Source organism: Camelus dromedarius, chromosome 13, assembly GCF_036321535.1.
Source record: "Camelus dromedarius isolate mCamDro1 chromosome 13, mCamDro1.pat, whole genome shotgun sequence".
NCBI lineage: Eukaryota > Metazoa > Chordata > Mammalia > Artiodactyla > Camelidae > Camelus > Camelus dromedarius.
Window position 1 is genome coordinate 28,104,126 of NC_087448.1, and position 22,157 is coordinate 28,126,282.

Here is a 22,157-nt window from a genome sequence, read left to right on the forward strand (position 1 = left end):
AAGATGGTACCTATAGAATCCTCGATTTTAAATGGTTAAAGTTTAATTTAATGAATTTCAATGATTTTTAAAATTGTGATTATAACACAATCACGCATAGGAGAGTTGCCTATCAACATTTTACAAACTTGGAGTCTATAATTGCATTAATTTGTACTACCATATTATCTTATTTTAGGGGCAGATTACAACACAGATCTCCTGCCAACTCTATTTTTTTGTTTAAAAATCCTGCAAATGCATTTCTTGAGGTGGTGCATGCAAGAACTTGGCCCAGTGCTTGTAATGCAGTAAAACCTCAATAAATGTTAGTTGCTGCTGCTTCCTGTTAGGACTTTTTATTACATACCGCTGGTTATAAAGGTTGTCACTTTGCACAAATTCTTTTCAAATTCATGTCTACAGATGTCCACTCACATAAAATTGCACAGCTGAGTACATTACTAAAGCACACATGTGCCAGACTCAGTTAAACATCAGACAGAGTCAGGCACATGTGTTCAACACGTGCCCTCACCGTGGCCTAGTGGTCACATGTATCAAGTGAATCATTATAGCATGTGTGGCCGAGGTCATAGATTAGAAATTTATTAGAAACATATTAGAAATATACCAGAAATTTATTAGAAATATATTAGAACTATACTAGAAGTTTATTAGAAATATATTAGAAATTTTGATTCTTATTTTCTAACTCTAATAATAATGATAAACAATATACACGTTCTTGAGACATTTTTATTAACTTTGAAACAAAAATTTCCATGACTGTTTTTCAGGCTTCAGGGTCATTGTTTTATTCTTAAGATGACATGTACCTTGTTAATTATATGGATCTTAAGTGTACAGCCCAGTGATGAACACACTGGTGTGACCTCCATGTAGATCAAAATATAGAATAGGTTTCTTACATCCTTCTATCAATAATGATTTAAATTATTTGAGTCCTTCTCCACCCAGTGAAAGTCTAAATTACTCTAATACAAGGATTCTGAGATGGCAAAATGGCCTGTTAAACAGTGTGACCATTTTTAACTATTAATTTCACTGGTTCCAGAGTCTGTTACACTCCCTAATTGAAACAAAATACAAGATAATTTGGATGCTACCTTTGGTCTTAGAAAAACCCTCATATTTTAGTACTTATCAAAATACATTATTATTCCTTTCATATTCATGTCATAATAATTAAGAATTTCCATTTATAAAATTATTATAGCTACATAATGCTTTTATTTCTTTTATGTTTTGAGACTCTGTGTTCAATTTCGTTGTAAAACAACTTCTTGTAGAACTAGCAGTTTTCACCTAAGATGTGGATACAAATTGGTGACTTAGGACTCACTGTTATGTTGTAATCAATTGAAGGTATGGAGTTGCAGTTACGTGTCTGGAAATGTCATAACCTGCTGTCTGTCCCATAGCCTTCGCGAGTGACTTTCAAAATCTGGGTTTATCGCATCTTTCTTCTTGTGTCTGTATGACTATATATATAAATGTGGGAATTACATATCTATGAACTTTGGAGGAAAAGCAGTTAAAAACAACTGATTTAGGTCAGTGGCTTGCCATTTTTAGTGTGTTCTACCAACCAAGAGAGCATATTGGAGGAATAATTTTTTTTCAATGTACTGAATTCTTATTGATTATTTTTGATAGTTTCTGTCTTTTTATAGTATTTGTATGCATTTAAATTTTTTTATAATTATTTTTTATTGAAGTAGAGTTGATTTACAGTGTTAGTTTCAGGTGTACAGCAAAGCAATTCAGTTATACATATACATACAAATATAAGCATTTTTTTTCAGATTATCTTCCATTACAGCTCATTACAAGAAACTGAATATAGTTCCCTGTGCTACACAGTAGGTCCTCGTTTTTAATCTATTTTATATATAGTAATATATATTTATTAATCCCAAACTCCTAATCTCTTTCTCTTGCACTCTTTCCCCTCTGATAACCACAGTTTGTTTTCTATGCTGTGGGGAATAATTTTTGAGACTACTCCAGCATGATGCCAGTGAACTAGATTCCTGTCTTGATGATTGTGTTCTTTGGTCCACAAGGACCATAATCCAAGAACAACAGCTGTGACATTTGACCTGACAACAGGACTGCATACTGTACTTCTTTACTTATTACCTTTTCCATTTCAAAAGAAATTTTGCTATAATTTATATAAATGTGTAGTAGAATTGGAAAGTTAACAACCAGGCAAACATATCAAGGTACAGGAAAAATAATGCAAGAACAATTCGATAAAGCTGGGGAACTACTAATACTTAGATACGCAAAGCATGGGGTCCTGTGTAAATATAGGCAGGATGCTGGTGTCATCTGTATATACCTACAGGTCACTTCTGTATTAAGGCTTTATTCCAGCAGAATAGCCACAGAGTACTTCCCTAAAGAAGACAGTGATTTTTTTTTTGGACCTGACAGCTTGTTTGGAATGACAAACAGGTAATGTGGCAGGAAAAAAAAAACAAAAACTCAATAAGAAAGTATGACAAATTGCATTGAAATTCTGCTACAGCATTACTTACAGAAAACTACTCTTTCAACTGCATCATTAGGTAATAATGTAATAATTATTTGTGGCTTTCACTACATTGAAGTAGACACATGAATATACACTTGCATTACTAAATCTGGTAAAAATTTCTACTCTGCTTTTATAAGAAGTGTAGCTTGCACATACCTACTCACTCAAATGATCATACTTTGAGTCCATTTAATTTTCAGGTAACTTGAAGGAAGCAGAAGAAGTTTTCAGAAGCTGTTTTAGAGATCTTGAGGGAAATGCAAAAGAGTTTTTAAATAATTTACTTCTAGTGAATTTGAAAGGCAGAATGTGTTTTCCAAGGGATAGTTCCGAACCCCTTTTCATCAAAAATTTCAAGATCAACAGAAAAATGTTCTGTTCACTCAGTAGGTTACTTTTATTTCCTGGAATAACAGGAGAGACTTTGATAGAAGGATATGACTGAGTGGAAGCCCAGGGCTATGAGTTCTTGGTCCTGAATTTCAGTTCCTCCTCTGTGCTCTGCTGGCACTGTTTGCAGGTTGCCCAGTCTCAGCAGTCAACATCTGCAAATTGGAGATCAGGAGACCCACTCCCTCCTCTCCTGCTGGACCATGAAGAAGAAAACATCAGGATTAAATGGAGAGTTCTTGCAGCTTCTTTGTAGCATTGGTCCTAAATGCACTGTGGCATCCCCTGAAAATTCTCTAAGGATGCTTTCTAAGCAGTATTTGACCCCAGGACCATGCCCAGCACTGCGTGCACCAGATAGGGTGCAACATAAAATTCTGTGTATCTCTATTAGTTGGTTTTGAGTGTCACTCAAAGTCTTGGCTTTGATTGCTGCAAAATAGTGTCAGCATGAGTCACTTCACAAAATCCTTGATCACTGGAAGGACTGACTGCCATTCTAATCACAAAACAATATAACTGAAAAAAAAAGATATTACAAAAATAGATGTATAAGAAATGTATTGGCTGAAGTAGACAGATAAAAGTTTTGACTTATGTTTTAAAACCTTAAATTATAAAATGAATAGTAAGTTTACTGTTTGATCTAGAATTTTAATGAAAAGGACTATATATAATAAAGATTGAACAATTAATTAAAAGAAGCATAAGGATTACCTCTAAAAGTCAGAAACAAAGACATTTACAGGCCTCTTTTTGTAAGCAACTGTAGATGGCTGAAGTGTGTTTAGTTTATGAAATACAGTGTGAAAGCAAGGTACCACTATGTAAACAGTGAGTTAGAAGAAAATGTGTTCTGAGCAGTGATTACGAGCCAGGCACACCCCATCTCATCTTTTCATCTCCACAACTCACTTATTATTCTTGCTTAGGGATGAAAAAACCAAAAGTCAAATGTAGGTAACTTGCACGGAACCACAGGGAGTAGATTTTGGAACCAGGGTCCAAATCTAGCCCCGTCTGACTCTGAAACCTTCCTTTCCATTACATTCGGGAAGAATGTGGGAGTTCTTATTCCCTGTGTGGCCAGAATCTCACTCTGTGACCCTGGGCAAGTAGTATGGTGACAACCTCACCATTAGGGGTGAGGTGGGCATGGACCAGGGGAATCTCCAAAATGCTCTCTGGCTCTGGATTCTGTTGGGATGGTAGAAGAAGAAACGTTTAGAATTGGTGCTCATTTCTGTTTGACTAGCACCACAGTGACACCCAGCAAGTCCCAGAAACCCATAGGGGCCTCGTTTTCAGAATGCAGGTAATAGTGTTTTCTCTGTTCCTGCCCTAGGCTTTTGTGGGGATCGGGTGAGACAGCAGTGTGGAGCTCTTCTGTGCACGCTAAGGCACTTCCCATCATAGCCACACTTAAAGAGAAAATATTTGTAGAAAAACAAAGGCATGCGAATCTTTTCGTTTATAGGGTGCAGTTTATGAAAGCATTTTGTGTTCTCAAGAGTCTTATACTCTTAACACACCAGAGTAAAATGAAACGTCTTTCTCACTAATTTTGAGTTTTATTAATGACTCAAACTGTTACAATTCAGGGGAAAAAAGGAGTCTTAATAGCTTTCAGAAATAGCAATAAACTATTTTGTAATGTACACAGAGTGTGAAATTTTCTTTAGAAGAACTCAGCAGTTTGCTGAGACGACAGGTAGAGGGCTCAAGGCAGGAAAACTAGTCAGCTTTCACTAGACTCTGACTTTTATTCATGTCATAATTTGCAGAATGTGTAGGTGTAAGTTTCACACTTCATAAGAAAATTAATTGCAGAGAATTTCCATCTGCCCAGCTGTTTACTTAGTTTGCAAGTTAATATATAAAGTTGAAATGTTCTGAAAAAAACGCAAAAAGAGAAAACAGCAATGTTATGGGAGGAACAAAGTTTTTTAAAAATAACTAGAAATCAGCAATGTGGACAGAGGGACCATGATGTGCATTTGATACAAGAGTGGAAAAATGGTTTCTCCGTGCCCCGTGCAGAACTGTCCTTCATAGATTTGTTCTTAGCAGTCACTGAGGGCCACCCTGGAGTACTGACTGCACTGAAGGTTTGCTCCTCAAACAAATCTGCTTTCAAATGCATTTGAAATGTGTTTATATTTGTTATTTTCTGTAGACCATCATTTTGCCTCTTCCTTGAGTTGCTGAATGACAAAAAGAATATGAAGAAAGGAACAAGAAGACCTTCATAAAAGGATGACAGGGTTGGGTTGAGCTAGAACTACCTGTTCACATTCCCTGTTGTAACTTCTAGATCAGTTGCTTTGAAACCCAAGATTGAAATAAGTTATTTATGTGTCCCATAGAGAAGGAAAATCATCTGCATTCACCAAATTTAATATGGTGATCATTTTACAAGGGGTAAAGCATTATAAAAGCAAATAGTTAAGGAACAGACAACAAATTTACATATTAAGAGTAAGTTAAAAAGGGGAAGAATTAGAGAAGAGCACCTTACTCAGCAAGGAGACTTCAGTATCTGTGGGCGGGTACGGATAGGACCCACATGTCAGGTGACAGCCTCTCAAGCTTTGAGATTATTTTTTCCCAGGTTCCTCACCCCCAATAAAGTATTTTTTAATTAAGGTATGTACACTGTTTTTTTTTTTTCCTTTTTTAGAAATAATGCTATTGCACACTTAATAGACTACAGTATAGTATGAATGTAACTTTTTATGTGCACTGACTAGGAAACCAAAAATTTGCGTGACTTGCTTTATTGCAATATTCACTTTATTGCAATGATCTGGAACCCAACCTGTAATAATGTCCGAGGTATGTCTGTAAACAGAAGTTAAACCAAGACTTTCTTGTCAGAAATAAAAAATGTTGATGTCATTTTTAAAAATGCTGTTGGGATTCCCAGTAAATTCTGCACTGTTCTGTGAGCTTGTTACATGGAAGGGCATGGAATTAGCATGCATATACATGAAGAAATTTCATATATGATAGCTGATACTAAGGATGTGTCTACATCAGACCTAGATATTGTTTACAAAGCAAAGTGCATTAAAGTTCACAAAGATATTAAGATTCTTATCAAAGCAAATAGGAAGAACAGGTGGCATAATTTGAATTTAATACTGTGCAAATATATTTCCAAATTTTGTACTTGTGAATTAATTCATGGTCAAAGTAGAGGGGAAAATGGCGTGTGTAGGCTCTCGTGAGACTGTGCCGGCATTCTGCAGTAATTCACTTGGCAACATAGAAATAGTCTATTTTTAAAGCCCTTGAACCCTTATGTTGGTAATGCTGTTACCTAAAAAACGAAGCCATAATTTGGTCTGTCCATGATTTGCTTCCCATGGTGTGAGTGAGTCAAACCAGGGAAGTAAGCGTGTGTTTGGCATAATGATACGTATGTGAGTGGAAGAGACTCTCAAGGACTCAGCTCCTCGGCTCGGCTCAGGGTACAGAATGCAATAAATTAGTCCAACTGTCCTTTTTTGCCCTGCCCAGATTGATGGTGCTTTCGTAAACACAGCCACAATTAGGCAATGACTTGACAAATTAGAGCCCCTGACACCAGTATGGTAAACTTTCTTGACTCTCAGGCCAGCCACTCATCTGATACGCAATCAACACCAAATTTGAATATGGATAAACTCAACACTGAAAAGAAACTCAAGTCACCTCACAGCCACTGGGCCATACTTCCTAATAAGCAGATAATTGGTGCAGTTGGTTTAACATTTAATTTCCAAAACACTGATTACTCTGGGGTTCTATCAGAATGCAGGCTACTACAGCTATCGTGATTTGTATTTGTCTTGCTATTTAACAGCATGTTGCAATAGTCCAGTGACTTTTTATTCAAAAATTCAGCTTTTACATCTCTTCATGCTGAATTTCCCTAGTTACGTACACGTTGCGAGCTGGCTGTTTTGAGATAGCCTTTATTATTGTCTCTTAGCGTTTAACCTGTACCTGACACTGAGAGATACGGAGTCCTCTGATTAGTCATTTCCCTTCCTTCAGAGGAAAGTGAGACGCGGCCCTGAGCAGGCACCACGGCTGCATGGGATTCACCTAGGGGAGGTCAGGACCGTCATGATAGCTAAGACTTGTCAACCACTCCAAGCATTGTTCTGAACGAGAGGATGGAAGTACCCTCACTGTGAAGATGGGAAAACTGGGAGAAAGATTAGGTATCTTTCCATAGACCGTTCAGCCAGTAAGCGGTAGACCCTCGCAGTGGTTGAACCCAGGCAGCCTGGTGCAGAGTCTGTACCCTTAATAACCATGCACTATGTAGCCCTGATCATGAAATTTCTGTGATATTGGAACTCTTTAGCCTGGAAAGTTTTTCAGGGCAGGAGCAATATTTTATGCATTTGTACGTCCCCAATGTCTAGCACAAGGTCGAGCAAACAATAGTAACTAAGAAATTGTTACCGTTCATTAATACTATTTTCAAATATTGAATTGTCATTTTATCCCTTGTACAATTAGCTGAATCATATCGCTTTCTTTCTCAAATCTCCAGGGCAGGGATGCAGGAGTGAAAACATCAGTTGGTTCTATTTCAATTTTATTAATTTTTTTAATCATGATATTTCTATTTTGCTGTTTGGTAATACGCAGTTTTTAAGGCCATACTTGGGATAATGTTGTTCAGCACACATACGGAATTTTTATTCTGTTTTTTCTAGGTTGATTCGTCTTATTTCTGTAGATTTCCCAAAGACTTCATGATGACTCTCGCTTTCTTTTATTCAAAGCAAAAATAATGCTAAATAATAAGAATGCATTTGCAAACAGTTTCCAGACCCAGCCTATTTTGCATAACACCTGTATTTAATCAGAGACTACAAACTTAAGCAAACCACTCTAATTGTGTTTTGTAAATTCAGTTTGTCTTGATTATTTAAAAGAGAGTATCATGGTTGGCAGAGTTAAATACAGTTTAATTTTATTTTCTGGCCATTCATCGTTCCACATTGTCTAATAACAAAATTAGGGGAAAATAGTCCCCAGGTTTTTTTGCAGAAGTTTTAAAAGACAGTTTAACTCACAGACTTCAAAAATCATAGTTTCACTTTTTGACAGTAGTGTTATGTGCCTTATTCTCATGTTTGGCCAGACCACATGGGAAATTTAAATCTTATGAAAGCTCAGTATAAAATTGTGTGATTTACATATATGTGTGTGTGTGTGTATACTTGTTGTTTTCCAAACAACAACCAGTTCTCCAATTCTCTGACACCAACAGGGTGTCCAACAATTCAGTTCAATTCTGACACCAATTGCCTAGAGTTAGCAAAGACCCAAAGGTCAAAGGCTCAGGACTGCCCCACTTTAGATGCCAGCCACATCCTGGGTCCCCAGGTTGCCTGCACTTCTGCCTGGTCAGCTACAAATTTGAGATTTCCCCAGATCCCCTGTCAAGTTCAATAATTCGTTAGAAGGATTCACAGAACTTAGAAAAGTGCTTTACTTAGGATTAGCAGTTTTTTTTTTATAATGGATGCAAGTCAGGAACAGTGAAAAGAAAGAGGTGCAAAGGGCAGGGTGTGGGGGGAGGAGTGGGGAACTGCCATGCCCAATCCAGGCACACCACCCTCCCTACAGCCCTGGTCACTTTCTGAATATCATCATTTAGGAGTTTTTAGGGAGGTTTCATTATGTAAGCGTAATTGCTGAAATCTTTGGCCGTGGGTGATTGAACTCAGTCTCCAGCCCCTCTCCCCTCCAGGGGAGTAAGTCTGAAGCTTCTAACCCTCTAATCACTTGCTGAGTTTTTGGTGACCAGCTCGTCCTGCTAAACCTAAATGGGAGTGTGACCCTGAGTCACCTTATTGTTATAAACTCAGATGTAGCCCAAAGGGGCTTGTTATGAATAACAAAAAACCACTGCTGTTACTTAGAAAGTTGCAAGGGTTTTAAGAGCACTCTGCCAAGCACCTGGAGCAAAGACCAACTAGGTATCTTTTCTTATACCATGTGTATGTGGGCTCATATATATATTATAAGCAAGATTTTGATATTAGATGGTCATTTCAAGAGTTCAGACTGCTTCATGACCACTTAAATTCTCAATTGCAAGCAACATTGTTTGGTAAACACAAAACTATAAGCAATTGAATTTTGCAATAGATTCTACTATTCTAGCTGTTCTCTACTTAGAATTTTGTATAAAATAGTTACTTCTTTGCTCACAAAAGAAGCCGGTGGGACGTTGTTCACAAGTGTGACATGGCGTCTATGAAGCCTGGACGTGAGTTTCAGCCCTGGTGTGTGGCCCTGGGCTAGGTGCATCGCAGCTCTCAAGCTGACTTTCAAATGATGCCTACCTCCTGGGCTGCCATGTGGATGAGTGAGACTCTCCAGTAAAACTCTTAACATGTACAAGGTTCACAGTAAGCCCTCACCTTTAAGAAAGTATTTGTGTGTACGTTGCTGCTGCGTGTCAGGGCACAGTGTTGTGCTCACTCACTTGACTTTTCTAGGATTGGTTCCTACATTTTTTCCTTCTCAACCATTTCAGGCTCTTCCGTGATGCCTTTCTCCTGTCATATGGAATGTAACTTCCCTTTTCTTTAGAGAAAATGAAAAACCAATTGACTTTTTTTTTTTGTCCCAACTGGCTTTCCAGCTCTTTCTCTTCTTTCATGGGAAACTTCTCAGATAGAAGCTATTTTCCAACCTTCCTTTATCCCCATTTTGAAGTCTGAACACACTGGAGACTCATCCCTTCTACAGCTTTACAAAAAAAATGATTCTTTGTACGGTTACTGGTTGACCATGTAATGGTCCTTTCCCAGTTCCCACTCTTGTTTCTTTCAGAAGATTTAACAGTATTTGTGTTTCCTTCTCATCTGATTTCTTAATATTTTCTTCGTATCTCACTGACTTTTCCTTCTAAGCCCTTATTCTTCCTTTCCCTTCCGCCCTGAGATATATCACTCAGCCATCAGGTATCTCACTGATACAGGAGTCGACACTTCATACTCCTCTGCCTTTGTTGTGTGTCTTTAAACATCTCGCCCACTTCTTCAGCTGCAGATTTCCCCTCTGTGTTTCTGAAAGTCAGATCCATGCCTGTAAGTCTGCCCTCCCGCAGCCTCAAACTAAAATCCCATTTCCCACTGTGTTTCTAGTCTCCACAACTCAAGCTTTCTCTTCCTCTTCCCCTTCCCCTGTCCAACGTCCGCAGGTTATGCAGCTGCTTCTTGTTCTCTGACCAGTTCTTTTCTCCCTGTTCCCTCGGGACCTCTTGGGGTTTGACTTTTGTCCCTTTATATCTGAACTGTTGCAGTATTGTCAGGATTACCTCAGTATTAGTCATCTGCATGTCCAGTCGTTCTGCACACCGCTGGCAGGTGAATTCTTACGTGATACCCTTTCTCCTGTGAAATGAAATCTTCCAGCAGCTTTGTACTTTCTAGGGAGAAAAATCATGTTGTTCATTTGTGGAGGGCCTGGTGCATTTTCAAAGTGCTGATACGGTGGGTGCATTGCTCTTTGTCCAGTCCTGTTGGTAAGTGGGTGTGATGCTTCGTATATTCCTTGCCGGTCTCCACAAACACCTGTAGCCCTCTGGGCACTGATTGATGTGTCTGGCACTCATGCCAAGTTCTGAAATAAAGTGTCTCAGCATAAGCTAGTAAGTCATTTCCTGGCTTCTTTGCTTTAAAGTCTTCCAAGCTTCTTGGCTGTCACTTTTGGCAGTGGAAGGACCACCTCTACAGCTATCTACAGATCACACTGCTCTCTGAGTCAGTCCTGAGTTGAGTCCTTCTCTTGGGTATCATTCCTTTTGATTTATTTGATGTCCACTTAAAGACAAATCAGGGTTTATACTCACACATGCAAACACATAAATCCATTCCTTTTAAATGCATTATTTAAAGTAGAGATAACAGTTACATTTAATCATCAGATTGAAGGTTTCCTAGCGTTTAAAATTTTATTGAAAGTGAAATGTAAACTACGTTTTCTCCTTCGAGATGGCTTCTCATCTTTAGGGTCTCTTTATGCCGTTTTCATTGTGCCTGTGAACCAAATGATGTAAAATTTCGTCCTACTCAAAGAAGAATGGTGCAGCCTAGTGAGCTATAACACCTTCTTGAGAGAACGCTGAATTGTAATAGATCCAATTTGGGGTGACAAAATGCCCGTATTACATACTTTAACATTGCCTCTTTTTTCTAGCCTAAATGAGGCATCTCAAAATTAATGCAGCCAGAGGCTGTAAAAGCGTTTGAAGTAATTCTTCAACTACTTACTACTCTTTCTCGACAGAGCGCACCAAATAAAAGGCATTAGCAGTGTGACTAATAGAATAACTACCAATCAGGATGTCTGTCATCATGAAATTCGTCCAGCTCCATCCATAGTAACGAATGAGTCTAAAGTGTTTCAGTTCATATAGTAAAACACAGGAACCTTAATGCACCATATACTGAATGCTGGAAAACAATATGTCAGACTTATATACATGCAAAACGCAGTGAAAAATTGAAGCAATTATCAGAGTAGCTCAGGTCAGAGCAGGAATGTGGAATCTGTGTTACCTAGATAAATGTCAGTTTCACAGTAAGGTTGTAGGTCTGTAGACATGATCTAAATTGCACCCCCCTGCAATTCACTATAGCATTATTTTTATTAACCTTTTAAAGTGTCTTCATCTTTTTTTCTTCTATACTTCCTTCTACTTCAGAGCATACCTGTTATTAGTAATTCTGTTCCCAGTGCATGAAAACCGTGATGGGTGAAAGCAGTAGAATTGTTGATTGATGAGTTTAATTACTTAAAAAAAAAAAAAAGAACAAATGTGCCAGAGGGAATATACACACAGAGATATACTCTATAGTTATGAACTTATAAAATGAATGTTATAGATAATAACTAACTTGAAAAGCATGAAATAAAACAGAGAAAAAAGTAGTTCCTAGAAGATCTCTGTTGCTTACATTTTTATCCCAGCAAAGGAATAGCACTTTAAAAGTGTTTTATTTTGAAATACTTTGGAGATTTAAAAGTGGCAAAAACACTAGAGAGTTCACAGATCCCTTTCAGTCAACTTCTCTACAGTTTACATCTTACAGAATCATAGTACAGTTGTCCAAACCAAGAAATTATCATTGGTTCGGTGCTATTAATTAAACTATAGACTTCATTTGAATTTCACCGGTCTCTCCATGATGTCTGCTAATTTTCCATGAATTTCTCCAGTGATGAGAAAGTGATAGATGCATGTGTCTCAGCATCTTGGCCCTGGAGGGGTCATGTGCTCAGACTGTGCTGGGCAGGGCTGATGCAGGGTCCAAAGAACCTACCTTCTGCGGGGCCAAAGGGGACAACATCCTGGCCACATCAGTGTTCACTCACATTTTCTTCCACCTTGTATTTTACCTTTAAAATATGAGAAGGGATAAATTGGGAGTTCAAGATCTGCAGATACTAATTACTATATGTAAAATAGATAAACAACAAGTTCATACTGTACAGCACAGAGAACTATATTCAATATCCTATAGTAACCTATAATGAAAAAGAATATGAAAAGGAATATATATGTATATATATGACTGAAACATGCTGTGCACCAGAAATTGACACAACATTGTAGACCTGACTATACAACTAAAAAAATAAATAACTCTGAAATTAAAAAAAATATTAAAACCTGCATACCAAAAACTATAAAACTTTGCTGAAAGAAATGAAAGAAGTCCTAAAACTTTAAAATATATAATGTAAGGGTTAGGATATCACTGAAGTGGTATAGTGCGTGCTTAGCACGCACGAGGTCCTGGGTTCAATCCCCAGTACTGCCTCTAAAAATAAACAAACCTAATTACCCCCCCAAAATAAACCCTAAAAAATATATATAATATAAATATAACATTAAATAAATATTAACTATAAAAATAAATGCACATTAAATTAAATATATGTACAAAGTTATTATATATACTTGCTTATTTATCTTTCTATATTACTGCAAGAACAAATCTCAGGAAAAATAAAAAGGCTACTAGTACGAGTTCTCATCATCTTTTATTTATAGAGAAGTATTTAATTGCACCAGATGTAGGGTCCAATACTCGGCATATAGTGGAGAGCAAAGGAAAATCATTTCTGCTTCTTATTGAATAATTATATCTATATGTAACTGCAAGCTGATCAGAAGGACAAATGCAGAGAATAATCAGAGTCTCTAATACGGACATGGTCCAGTTTGGTGAGTCAGAGAAAGGGAAGTGATCTTTGAGCTGAGAGCTGAGAGTAAGAGTTAACTAGATGAAGGTGGTGGAGGGCCTCTTGGGGCTTCTGTAGAAAAGGAACAATGTAAGCAAAAGCACTGAAACTGAAAGGAGGCCAGGGTGGTGGGATCACAGAAAGCAGGGGGTAGGGAGATATTGTTGGAGAGTGAAGCTGGAGAGGTAGGCAGAAGCCAGATCATAGGCATTTAGGCCACGTTGAGATTTGGGTCTATTTCAAGAGCAATGAAAAGCCACTAAAAGGATAACAGCAAGAGAAAAATAGGTTTGCCTTTTTAAAAGATGACTGTGGCTCTAGTGCAAAAAATGGATTGGGGGAGGAGGTTTTGGGAGTAGTGCTGGTAAGAGAGGAGAGTGGGTTTAAATAGATTGGTGACTGTGGAAATGAAAAGCGGATAGGATGGCGATGACGTGGCAGATGGGCCTGAAAATGGGTTGGATGTAGGGAGGGAAGTTCAGTCAAGGATGATTCCTGGGCGTCTGGGATGTTTGACACATTTGATGTTGGTGCCATTTAATGCCCAAGGCAACACTGAAGGAGAAACGGATTATTTTGGGCTTTTCTGGCATTGAGGGAAGGGTGGAGAAGTTCATGTCTCTTAATCTTGGTCATGAGATCACATGAACTGAAATTGAGTCACGTAACTCCAGCTCCCCACCCATGGGTGGGGAGTCTCCAGTGTTTCCGGCCATTATGTGATCTCCTGCCCCTCCAGGCCTGCCAGCCCTTTACACCCTGAACAGTTTGTAGTTTTGCTTTGGCTATTTCTGCCCTTCAGTGCCTCTTCTTATCTTTGGATGCTCCTTTCCTCTTCCATATCTGAGAAACGTTTCCTTTAAACTCACCTTATTTATAATCCAAAGGAAATGTCTGTGTCTGCTCCAAAGTGTAATTCAGATGCCCTTTTTCTCTGCTCCCCTGGCCAGTTATCACACTGCACCATGGTGACCAGTCATTTGTCCAAACTCACGTCATGCTGTAGGCTTCCTGACATCAGGAACCACGCGTTAATAGGTGTACTATCCTCTCCACTAACACAGTTCACAGTGTTGAGAGCCTAGAACAGTGTCTGGCATAATAGATGCTAAGTAATACTTGAATGAATGAATAAATGATAGGTATGCAATAAATACTGCTTAAAGATACACATTGTGTATACATGGCTCTGACCAATAGAGGAAAGACTGCTGCTGCTCCACAGCCGACTGCCCCATTTACTAACTCCTTAGTCAGACATGGACTTACTGGTCCATGTTCTACCCCTGCCTTAACGTTCTAGCTCATCTCTCCCTAATTTTTCTAAGAGACTTTCTTCTCCGAGCATACCTTCTTGTCCACCCTACACCTTCAGTTCACTTTCATGGTTAGATGACTAACTTAACTTCTCTTCCTGGAGTATCTTCCAACCATCATTCACTTCTTTTTATATATATATACTCACATCAGCATTCTTTTATTTTATTGAAGTATAGTCAGTTTATAATGTGTTAATTTCTGGTATACAACATAGTGATTCATTTATTTACATATATATTTATATATATATATATGTATATACACACACATACATACATACACACAGACACACACACACATATATATATATATATATATATTCCTTTTCATATTCTTTTTCATTATAGGCTGTTGCAAGATATTGAATACAGTTTCCTGTGCTATACAGGAGGACCTTGTTGTTTAGCTCTTTTATATATAGTAGTTAGTATCCACAAATCCCAAACTCCCAATGTGTATCCCTCCCTACTCTTCTTTCCTGCTGGTAACCATAGTTTGTTTCCTATGTCTCTGAGTCTGTTTCTGTTATGTAAATAAGTTCATTTGTGTCATTTTGTTAGATTCCACATATAAGTGATACATAGTATTTTTCTTTCTCTTTCTTGCTTACTTCACTTAGTATGATGGTCTCCAGGTCCATCCATGCATCTGTTTATGAAAAGTTTACTTTTCCCTCATGTCCCAGCGTCAAGGTCTTTTCTTTGTAACCTTTTGTGTAATTTTACAGCTTGAATTAATTCTAACCTCCTCTTTATTCCAGTAAAAATTGAAATCCCTTTTAATTTTCTTACCATTTTATGGTAGTTGTTACCTGTTTATCTCAACTAGACTCAAACTGCCTAAGGGCAGAGATCCTGTCTTATTCCAAATGCAAGACTTCAAGAATAGTCACTGTTGCATAAAGTTTGTTGGATTTAGTGAATGTTAATTATTGAAGCTCTAGGTGCTCTGGAGGTGTTTAGTAAAATAGCTCAGATTTCTAAATTGAAAATATTTTATCCTTTTTTGATATCTCATTGCCTAACATGTTTATTATATGCCTCCTGTGTACTGTATATTGTCATAAGTTCTGAGGATGCAGTGGTGACTTAGACAGACTTAGCCATTGCTATCCATCCTAGAAGCTCAGGTCTAGTAGGGAAATGGGGCTAACCCTACAACAGTTATCCATTGGGCACCCACTTGGTGACAGGTAAGGGAGTTGTGACAGTGAGTGAAAAGAGAAGCTCCCTTATCCCCTTGGAGCATACTGTCTTCTTGGAGAGACAGACAAAAGAAACTAAACATACAATATCTTTTTTTTATTATTGTTATTGAAGTATAGTCAGTTTACAATGTGTCGATTTCTGGTGTACAGCACAATGCTTCAGTCATACATGAACATATGTGTGTTCGTTTTCATATTCTTTTTCACCATAAGTTACTGTAAGATATTGAATATAGTTCCCTGTGCTGTGCAGTATGAACTTGTTGTTTATCTATTTTACATATATTAGTTAGTATCTGCAAATCTTTAACTCCCAATCTATCCCTTCCCACCCCAAACAAACAAATGGCATCTTTAGTTAATATGTGCTAAGCGCCCCGTGCTGTGAGAACTTGGAGCAAGTTGATTTAGACCAATAGGTTGGGGATGGCTTCTTAGAGTTGAGCATTACCTAACCAGGTGACAAGGGAGGGAAGAGAATCATCAGTGTCATTTCCACGGAGAAAGCACGTGGGGATGCTGGGATGAAGCTGGCATGATCTAATATGATCCAATTAACATTGTACAAACCAAATGTTCTCCTTTTAGAATTTCTCATTCTGTTGAATATGGCAGAAATACATGCTTTCCCCTTCAAAACACTGTGTTTAACAAAATTTAGACTGTTAAAGTTAACAGTGAAGAGATGATCACATTCTATTTGATGTTTAAATTCAGCCTACTCTTCTAAAAATAACATCAGTGACTCTGCATAGAGAGAGAATTAAGAATAATGAGGGGGGAAAAAACCTTAAAAAAAAAATGGCATTTCTAATGGTCATCAAATCACTGACTTGATGAAAACTGAGAACAGAAAGGGCCCACTTAGTTTAAATATTGGAGTCACACTTTTCTTTTTATTTGGTCAAGTGTGGTGTGTGTATATATATATATTACAATAAAAACATCCAAACTAATCTGAATAATCGTGAGAACTTGTATTCAGTACAACCGTGTATAAGAAGACAGGAATACCAAGAGTTACTTTAAAATTATCTTTCATGTGATTCTACATAGGAAAATTCTGATATTTAAGAATAATTGTGGAGTTATTTTTGGATTAATCTTTTCTTCCACAAATGTAGCAAACTGAGTTGTTAAAGTGTATATTTTGACAAAGAATAGGAATAATTTATGGATGAAAGTATGGGCTTATCATTTGGTTATATAGTAGGAAAAATGGATTTAAGAAGAGAAAATATGTATATATCATAATTTCTCATGATCTTGATAATGAAAATCTCCAATCTACTAGATGAGTAATTTCCTACAATAAACATTTTATTGGTCTTTGAAATAATAATTTAATCTGATTTTTCAGAGACTAGGAAGACATAGAAAGGAATGCCCCCTCCCTTTTTTTTTTTTTTTAAAGGAAAGGTTGGTTAGGATTGGAAAACTGAGTCTGGTGTTGATACGGGGATAGGGTGGGGATAGAAATCCGGGGGTCGTTATTATCTGGATGGTACCTACGGTCTACAGGTGGGATGATGTCTTCAAGGGTGTGAGGGGAGTTACTTTGGAGACTCCTTCAGCTAGGGAGTGAGTTGAAAGAGGGGAGAGGAAGGTCCTGGGAAAGTGACCCCTAGACCAAGCCAACATTTAGAGTCTAGAAGAATAAGAAGAGGAACCTCAGCAAAGGAGAAAAGGAGAGGAGGAGGGAAAGCTGGGAAAATATCACCAATGCTGAGAAGAGAAAGCTTTTCAAGGGTGGAGTGATCAGTTACATGAGTCCCCGCGGAGGACTGGAGAAGATAAGGGCTGAGCCATTTCTAATCTAACCATTAGATTTGAAAACATGGAGACCATTGATGACCATGACAGAGATGGTTTCATCAGGCAGATGTGGACCCAAACTGGATAGGACTGGGTGCTAGAAAAGATGGGAAGTGAGAAAGCAGATTCAATTTACCATCTAAAACTTACACGTGTTGTATATTATGTATTTAAATAGCAACACTAGTAGCAAGGAATTTTCATAAAGAGTTAAAGGGAGAACAAAGTACATTACTGTGACCCTAGTTCTTGTGAGTCCCTGAAGGCTTAATCTTTAGCTCGGTGCCAATTTTAGGCCAGGAGAACTGATACATTCACTTTGCATCTGCTTGTACTATAGGATATTCAGCTGGGCTTAAATAAATGCTCGGTCTCTCATTAAAGTCCTTGGTGGTAATTCAGTTGATCGCATCCTATGGGGTGGTATGGAGGGAAAGAAAACATACGAGTTCATAAGTACTGGATGATAATCTGGAGGAAGACGGGTCAGACATACCTGTGTCCAGGTTCTGATTTTGCTGTTCACTGTGTCACTCTGGCTAATTACCTAACTCTTCTAAACCTATTTTCTCAAAGAGAAAATACTAATGTTTTGAGGGGAAAATAAGACAATGTGGCTAAAGTCCTTAGCATGGTGTCTGGCACCTAGAAAGGGCTTAATAAATGGGAATGACTTGGCATTGCTGTAATTAGTGACTTGTTCTTGAATGGGACATAAATGAAATACTATCCAATTTAGTAAACAGAAGATAGGTCTTCTAATAAAGAACAGAAAAAATGATTTGCCAGAGAGGAAGCCATACCTCAGAAACCACAGTATTTGGTTCATGTTCCTCTATAAGTGTTTATTTTTCTTTGCCATTTCATGGCCTTTAGAGAAGTCATATTAGCACAGTAATTAAGAATGGAGGCTCTGTAGGTAACACTGGTTATCTCAGTCCTCAGGAATTAGCTGGATATGCCAGTTCCATCTTCTTGTTCTTTCCAATCCAATCGGCACTTCTGATGATAAAGCTAGCATGTATTAACTGCTTCCTGGGTACCAAGCACTGTTCTAAACACTTTAAACTATTAACTCATTTAAAGGTCACAGACCTAGGAGGTGGCCGCTATTATTGCCTCCCTTGTGCAGATGAGAAAACGGAAGCCCAGACGGGTTAAGTAACTTGCCCTAAGATGACACTGTCGGGAAATGATGGTGCTCGAGTTCAGTCCCAGGCAGTGACACCGTTGGTCCTCCTCACCACTTCGTCCTGACTCCACTGCGGGCTATCAGATTGGATTTAAGTTGTCACAACTTTTCAGTGGTGGGAGAATGAAAAGGTAGGGAGATGCCCTTCCCAGCAGTCCATCGGTGATCAGTAATTTGTGTTGGGTATCACATCTCGCCTCCAGGCACCAACCATTCAGGCGGGTTCCAGAAAACATCGAAAAACAAAGTGATCTATTCTCTTGGTTATAAATATTAGTCATTAAAATACGAGATTTGAGGGTCAGGTCCCTTAGTGTTTATACCCAAAGAAGGAAGAGTCATTTTTGTATTAAGGTACCTAAAAAGTTCTCACGTGCTTAGCAGGAAAGCTAAATTAAATGCTGTGTTGGGTAAAATTTTAAGCATGCTGTCTGCCTCAGATGAGTAAGTGTATATGAATAGGACAGTTGGTGTGCATGGCCTTAATGTTATAGCTTCCTTTTTTCTATGTAATGTAAATCACCAAACGCGAGCATTTCCATCTGACATAAACTCAGTCTCAGAAGCGCACATTGGAGGATTCAGTTCATGTTACGAAACAACCGAGATTGCCCTTTTTCTTCAGCATGGTGATTTTTTTTTTCTTTTAGCATCCAGCGGTTAGTACTACGGCCTGAAACCTTTAGTTACAGAACAAAGTGGCTTAGCAGTAATGGAGCCCGTGTGAGGCTAAGAGAAGAATAATGAACATTCCCTGCAAGCTTCCTGCCTAGATGCAGGTGCAGGAATCAGGAGGTCATGAATAATGCATGACATGCAGATTAGACAGTGGTTTCTCCTACTGGGGTTTTGACTTTGCTACCTGCCTGGCTGCTCCATGTGGAAAGAAGGTAGGCGATGGTAAAAAGTGTCACCATTTAAACATGGAGCTGGTGGAAACACTGCATCTCCTTTTGAAGAAATAACATTTGCAGGGGTAGCTGAAATGCAGACCTTTATGGGTCTACATTATCAGATGAAGTAAGTTCCAGGTTATCAATTTACTCACTTTGGGAAGGGGAAAAAAGCTTTCTTGTTTCAATTTAAGCAGCCTTATAATTATTTGGTCACATACACACAATCAGGAGTTCTTTGAAGACTGTTAAACCATTACAGAAATTATTTTTTAGTATTTGATCTATGGATCAGTGAAATTTTGGTAAAAGATAGAAATACCTAGAGAATATAATAATTATAGGTTAAATGGACCCATTTCTTCCACTGATATATGCAATGAGAAATGTCAATAAGAAAATACTCCTGTGTCATCAGACTTCATTTGGTGGAATTAAAATGATGGCTAGAAGTAGGGCTAAGGAGAAAACAATAAAAGAAGTGAACATTTAAAGGATGCAGAGTGAGTTAAAGAACTATAAGTGTTTGAGCTATTACTCCTTAAAAATTTTTTTAGGCTGTAGGATTCTGACACCCGGGGGGGGAGGGGGTTGTAGGGAAGTTCAGGAGGATTTCCTGTATTTTCCCTTAGGTCAGGGGCCCTGAACTCCGGAGACATTTTTTTGGCTCACAGTTCCATTTTGATGATTGTATTTCAAGCAGACATACAGAAAGAAGAAAGAAGAGAAGAAAAAAATTGAATCTTGCTACCTTGTATATAAATTCTTACGCATTTTTATGGCATATTTTTTTCTCTCTCTCTCCCCAGTTTGGGGTGGTGGAATATGAGCCGGCTTTCATTTCTAGCTGAGTCTGTCATTTCCGCTAGGCCCCAGTTTGGCCGGGTGCCAAGACCAACAGGTGATCCTTGTAGCTGCAAAACAGCAGGAAGTGGGCCGTGCTTGAATGAGACAGTTCACCAGAGGGGCTGTCTGGCCTCTCTCCATCTTTCTGCATAATTAACATCCCCTCCCCCATGTGGAGCAGAAAATCTGTGCCGAGCAGCTCAGCTGCAGCAGCCTTTGAGAAGAGCTGTGAGGAAAAGAATGTTAATAAGGGATGTTGGAAGAAATAAGCCCTCCGAGAGCAAAGTGCAGTCTGGCTCTGGATGTGCAGAAAGACTGCAGTTGGCCCTTCCGAGGGGCTAGACCTGTATCATCTGCTTTGAAATGATTTTTACTCTCTGGACAGCTATGGAGGGCTGAGACTGTTCTAGTGAACCTTGGGTTTTTGGTTATAACTGGATTTCAAGACCAATTTAAAATCCCTGTTTTCTCTCCTGTCTTGTAAATTAGAACAGTGTCTGAGACATAAAGAGTAAAGATAACACAAGCTTGAAGATTGCCTAGGCCTCACAGCCCCTAGTACAGGAAGAACAAAACAGGAAGTTGGCCACAAGGAGAGGGAGCAGAGCGTGTGGTGTTGCCAGGAAGTGACCCACAAGGAGCCGGAGGTCCAGCAGCTCGCTCCTGATTGGAGGATATTAGCGGTTCGTAGAAATCTCAGCTATTTCCAGTGGGTGACTCCGACCCTGGAAACTTATAAAACAATATGGTCGTTACTATCTTTTCCCTATTATGTAGCTAAAGTTTTGAATTGACTTTGTCTTTCTTAAAGCTTGACGGGAAAGCATCACATCCAGAAGGCCTTTCCCCTGGAAATAACTATTCATCTGTCCTTCCGCCCGCATTCCCACAGATTCTGTGCCTGGACATTTGGATGAAGTTATTGTAGAGGAGGGAAAAAGCATTTTTTCCTCTATCCTCTTAGGTTTAGTGTCTGAGGGCCTGCAAATTAAATTGACAATAGCTGGATTAGCAAGGTGGGGGGGAAGGTTGATTTACACATGAAACATGCATGCATGCATGCAGGAATACTCAGGGATGAGTAACTCAAGGGGTGGTTAGAATTTGGAGCTTATGGACCATTTTAACAAAGGGTAATAAATTGTGGAGAAGTCACTAGAAATAAGAAAAGGGGGTCTGCACTTCTGGGAAGGTAAATTTTGGGAAGGTGATTACGAAATGTATGGAGGAAACTGATGGTAATGAGGACTGTTTATGCTGACTCATCTCAGTACCACCTCTACCTCCGATGGTGAGAGTTGTACATTGTACTCCTCTTCCTGGAGGGGGGGGGGGGACGGACGCATCAGCACATGAAAATTTCCTTTGCAAGAGGGAAATGTATGCCCTGCTTTTAGGCATGTAAGGGAAAAGTAGAGAGCTCCTTCTTTCTCGGTGGCCTTCAGATCAAAATAATCCTTATGCCAAAGTAGCATGTTAAGGGGACCCTGGTCCCCTTCGTGACCTTGCTTCTTAGGGTTCAGAATCTGGAAGTTGACTGAGCAAGCGTGTACTTAGCCACTCTGTGTCCTCCTTGTGGGAGCAGGTTCCAGGAAGGGCTCATTGAGGGCCAGCACCAGCCCTACATTACTTTTACGCAGTCTTAAACCCAGCAAGGCAGTAACTTTTTATTGGACT

General features: G+C 38.7%; 1 protein-coding gene across 15 annotated transcripts in view; it reads left to right on the top strand.

Moving 5' to 3' along the window:
* The window catches only part of KLF12 (KLF transcription factor 12), a 507,694-nt gene that overhangs the window by 422,333 nt on the left and 63,204 nt on the right, over positions 1-22,157 (top strand). The gene's annotated exons all lie outside the window — the stretch shown is intronic.